The following is a 4,886-nucleotide window of genomic DNA, read 5'->3' on the forward strand; positions in this document are numbered from 1 at the left end:
CTCTTCACACTGATGATGAAACTTCTGCTTTCAAACCAAATGCTCTGTCCTAATAAATGTCTATGTGTCCTTGATATACCAGAAGGCAGCCACAATAACCATAACAGTCAAAAAACAGTTGTACTCTTAAAGCCTCTGTGAACAAGGATAAGAAACCTGAGTACAGGCAAGAGCAAACAGATGAATAAGGGAGAGAAAAAAAGGAAAAATAAAAGAACACAGAAATAAGGATTTAGAAAGACTTTTTGGTGTAAATTTAGTGCAAGTTTCAGTGCAAAACATGGGGACTATACTGGAGGTTAAAAAATATTCTAAATTATGAATCAGAGTATTTAAGATATCTTTTGTAATTCTTTCCATTAGTGCCAGGAGGATACTAAAGTGATATTGTTCTGAAATAGAGGTTGCATGGACTGGTAAACTTAGATACTTTAAAAAATAACATTATTTAACTAAAACAATATTATTTAACTGGAAACTTTTAAAAAGCACTTCCACTTCTTAGCTCCTTACTGTCAACTTTAACTGAAAGAGTTCACATTTTAAAATATACAAACCAAAACTTATTTTAAATTATTCAAACAATGATTTTGTCATTTGAGTTAATGTAGCAAAAGGTGATTTTGAGTTTTTTGGCAGGCCAGAAAGAATTACTTAAGTTTTACATACACATTTTCAAGAATTATCTGACATTCATAAATATCAATGGAAATTTAACTCTTTTGTAGGAAATTGTATTGTGTTGTGTTCATGAGGTATTTTAAAATATGCTAAAGGCTGTCATAAAGAATTTTAGTAATTTTTAGGAATTCTGTCAATCTCAATTAAACAAACAAACAAACCAAAAAATCCCCACCCCCCTGAAAAATTAAAAAATAGAACCCCCAAATAGAATAAAAGATAGAACCATATCGGAGGTTGTTTTCAATTACAAAAAAATTGTTGACAGCTTGGTTCAGAAAGCCCTGTAGAAAAGCATGAGCAATGCTTTTCAATAGTTACTGAGTTTGCAGTTTCAGTAGATACTGAGGGTTCTGATTCAGATCTGAATTTCGTGATGCAGAATCAACTTTGCCATAAGTTCCAATATACCAAGGTTCAAAAGGGTTTAGTGTGAAATCCAAATATCAGAATGAAGACCCATCTTTAAGTTTGAAATACCTCCTAATGTCTGTTTGACATCTCACAGTGCTGTCAATTAAAAGTGACTTCATAAAATGCCCTAATATAAAAGGTAAACTTCATAAGCTAATGTAAAATCAGTATAATGACAAAAGAATTGGGTGCTCTTTTACATGAAGGTTTAAATAATTCATTTTCTTCTTCCATTTTTGACATCTCAGCCCAGCTCAGGGAAAAGTGTGGGCTGAGAAGACAGCTACACTAGGTAGGCAGCCAATTAAAACAGACTGTCATAAAAGAGCAGGATGATTTTTCAGGACAGGCATCGTTATTTTTTGAGCACCAATATAACTTCCTAAATGTCTCACAGATGCAGTCTGAAAGAAATTGCATCCCCCTCCCAGTAAAAATATCTTAGCCACCTCAAAAGAAGAGACCATCTGGAGGCTTACTCACTTTGGGGGATGCTGAGTTAATTGAGTGAAAGTCCAAATAACTCTTTAGGAGAGACAGGCTGAGGAATAGCAGTAGACTTTAAAGTGATTTCAAGTAATGTAACTCCAAAGGAATTTGCTTCAGTATTGCTATTACTTAATCATTTGTATTACCATACTTGGGAGGCCTAGGCATAAATGAAGGCTCATTTTGAAGGACTGCAAAAAGGAATTTGCTGAGCACTGTTATATGCATTTACACTAGAAATTCAGACAAAGTCCAGCAATCTTTCAATAGTAAAATCAAACAGAAAACAGAATGTGCTCATTCTTTTGTTCAAAGAAATGACTCCATCTGTTTAGAGGAATATCTAAGCTGTGACTGAAAGGTGCAGCAAATGCTCCCACGATACTTGGGAGTAACACAGGATCACCAACACTCTGGTTCCAAGCTTTCCTGGATTTTTTCTGGGTTTGCTGTTTGCCGTTTGCCGTTGGGAACTGCTCTGCCTATTTAGACCTGTCTGCATGTTCAGAGCTGTCAGTTGTCTGATCAGTTTTGAGAGATTTTTTAGTTCGAAGTGGTGATACTGTGTTGAAGAAGTGCTGAGGTCTTTCAGTTAAGAAATCTCCAGTGTAATTTAGACAATTTACAGATCACTCCTCAGGCTGTTGTCTCCAGTCTGGAATCTCATCCATCTTGAGCATTGTAGACTCTGTTTGCAATCTCTGTGCCAAGAATTGACGGGCTAAAGATAGAAGACTGTCTTGAGAAGAAATTGTCCTTACTGACTGCTACTGCAGGATCTGTAGTTTGGCATTTTCTTTTGTTTGTCCCCTTCTAATGCTACCTTGGCTTTTTATGTATTACGAAAAGAGTTAGTTTTCCCATGTCACCTACCTAATGCTCCTTTCTAGCCTGAGACTCCTCTTTGATTCTTTCTTTGGACAACAATTCTTCTTTCATTGTTTTTTCCCTGGATAAGTTGAATTGATCCTGTTCCGGTGACTGGAAAGTTTCACATCTCAGACCTTAGCTTTATCCTTTAAGCCTTTCCCTTTCCTATTGCTGTGGAGGAATTACTTATCTACATCTATTTACTCTTTAATGGACCTGGAACTGTTAAAAGTTGGGCAGACTGGGTCCTTTCCAATTCATGTGAAATTCATACCAAAATAAATGGGATTGAAGAACCTAAATATATTAGAAATATATTAGAGGATCTATCTGTCTTATTGCTTTTGGGTGATATAGATAAATGGTTTAGAAATGGTCTTAAAACTATACTGTGATGCCAATTTTTTTTGTTTGTGTTTTGTTTTTAAGAGTCAGTTTCTTCCTGCAGATTACAATAACCTAGCAGTTAGCAAGAATGGGCCTTGAGAGAGAAGCTCAGTTCTCATTGCTGCCTGAGAACACTGAAACCAAGAAGAGGCATCAGCTCCTAATGGTTGCTGGAAGTGGGTTGCTCTTTTCTTTCTCACATAAATGTTGCAACAAAGAACAGAGGAAAGAGAGAATCTTAAATTAATAGGATTTATGGAGAAATGGAAGCAACCACAGAAAAAGAATGATGTAAAATGTGCAATGGAAGCATGAAAAGAGGAAGAAGAATAAAGGTAACATGAAGGCCTCTACATCAAGTGATAGACTTCCAGATGTTAGAATTAAGGTAAATAAACCCCACTGGAAGATGTGAAAAGAACATTTCTTTTTATTTAACTTTAGAAGTTGTAGCTGAAATACAAGTATTTTATAGAAAATACAAATTGTGAATTTTACAAATGTTAGGGTGAGCTACATATTGCTTTGTAAAAAATGCCAAAGTAGAACAAATTACATCAATATGTTCTGCAGAAATTAGGAAAAGAAAACAGAAACCTGATACTTTATAACACAGGCAGGAAAAAGCAGTCTCATGTATGCTATGAATTACAAATCTGTGGTAGCTATTGTGGCCAGGGTCCAGCCCTCACTTTATACATTAGTGAGTGTAAAGGGTGATGTCACAGAAGGATTAGGTCTAATCCTGGACAAGAAAGCCTTGTGATGACTCAACAAGGAGCAGAAAAGAGGCAGCTAAATCAGCTTAAAGTCAGGCTTTATGGGTTTGGGTGGAATCAGCACTTCGCATGTGTGGTCATGCTTTGCACGTAACAACACACTCAGTTCATGATGATACTCTGTCTACAGCTTTCCTATTCCTGCCTTCCATTTCAGCACACTGCTGGCCCAGTGTCTAGCTGCCACTAATACAAAATAGCAGATTCCAGAATTGATATAAGGAAAATTTTAATTACCAGCAGAGCTCTTGGCACATAAGTTTCACAGTGCATTGGTCAGTGCAAATAACCAACAGATAGATCAGGGCAGACCTTTGGTTGCCATGTGGTAAAATAGCTGGATAAACCACCTTTAATTCTCCGATTCTGTTGGTATCTATCTGTTTGAATCTTCTGTCTGGCAAAGCACAGGCAGAGTTTGAAATGACAAACTTTGCTCGCCTGCTAAAATGGTTGTTGTGGATCACCCAGTTCCTCTGACCCCAGAGCTCTGCTCAACCCAGATGAATGTCAGTGAGAGGACAGGCCTTTCTGGATAGCACTGCAATTTGTGTAGAAGCTATTGATGAGCCATCTTTGCAACAAGCCCTTTAGTCAGGCTATCACATACATGAGAATCAGATAGGCAGCAAGGAGCTCAGGGCACCTCTGCCTCATCATTGCCTGAATCAGAAGCAAAAGGTGGGTGATTTGAGTGTTGTCTGAAGTGGTCGCTGCACAGAAGGTCTATTCTCATGACTAGTGCTACAGGTGTCTTTCTTGTATTGAAATGAAAGCAAACCATTATAGAACATTTAATTTAACTTTTACTAGAAAAGCACCAGAATCCAGTTTGGGGAGGTAACACATGGAAAACTTCTTTGCCACACATCATAGCTCTGACAGATATTTCCTTATTTATTTTTCAAAGTAATACAGAAGTGAGTGATAACTGTTGCTGAGATGATTTAGTTTCTGTTCCAGAGAGGTTCAGTTTAATAGTTTTCTTTAAGCTTTAAGCAGATTAAGAAATAGGGGATCTGGTGATATAGCCCAGTGTCATGTTTCTTTACTCACACTTGTTTTCAGTCTCAAAAAACAATTGCCTCACTGAAAAGTGCCATTTAGGTAAAACGGATTTTTAAAAGACTTACAGGTTTTTTCAGAAGTTTGCTAGACAGTGTGGGGGCTGCTCTAAAAGCTCCGTTTGGCAACCGAGAGTTTAAATGGGAGAGCCAAATCTGCCCCAGAGGTAAGTTCCCTAATGTGGATGTGACAGTTGGAATA

The 4,886-nt window shown here is 37.1% G+C and overlaps 1 long non-coding RNA gene across 1 annotated transcript; it reads left to right on the forward strand.

Annotated features, from left to right (window-relative positions):
* Positions 1-1,182: 1,182 nt before the first annotated feature.
* Positions 1,183-3,223, forward strand: LOC146443251 (uncharacterized). Its single transcript, XR_014855980.1, has 3 exons — positions 1,183-1,387; positions 2,884-3,017; positions 3,092-3,223. It is a non-coding gene; the product is annotated as an uncharacterized LOC146443251 (long non-coding RNA).
* The last annotated feature ends 1,663 nt before the right edge of the window (positions 3,224-4,886 follow it).

Source organism: Lichenostomus cassidix, chromosome 1Aa, assembly GCF_008360975.1.
Source record: "Lichenostomus cassidix isolate B80296 chromosome 1Aa, HeHo_3.0, whole genome shotgun sequence".
NCBI lineage: Eukaryota > Metazoa > Chordata > Aves > Passeriformes > Meliphagidae > Lichenostomus > Lichenostomus cassidix.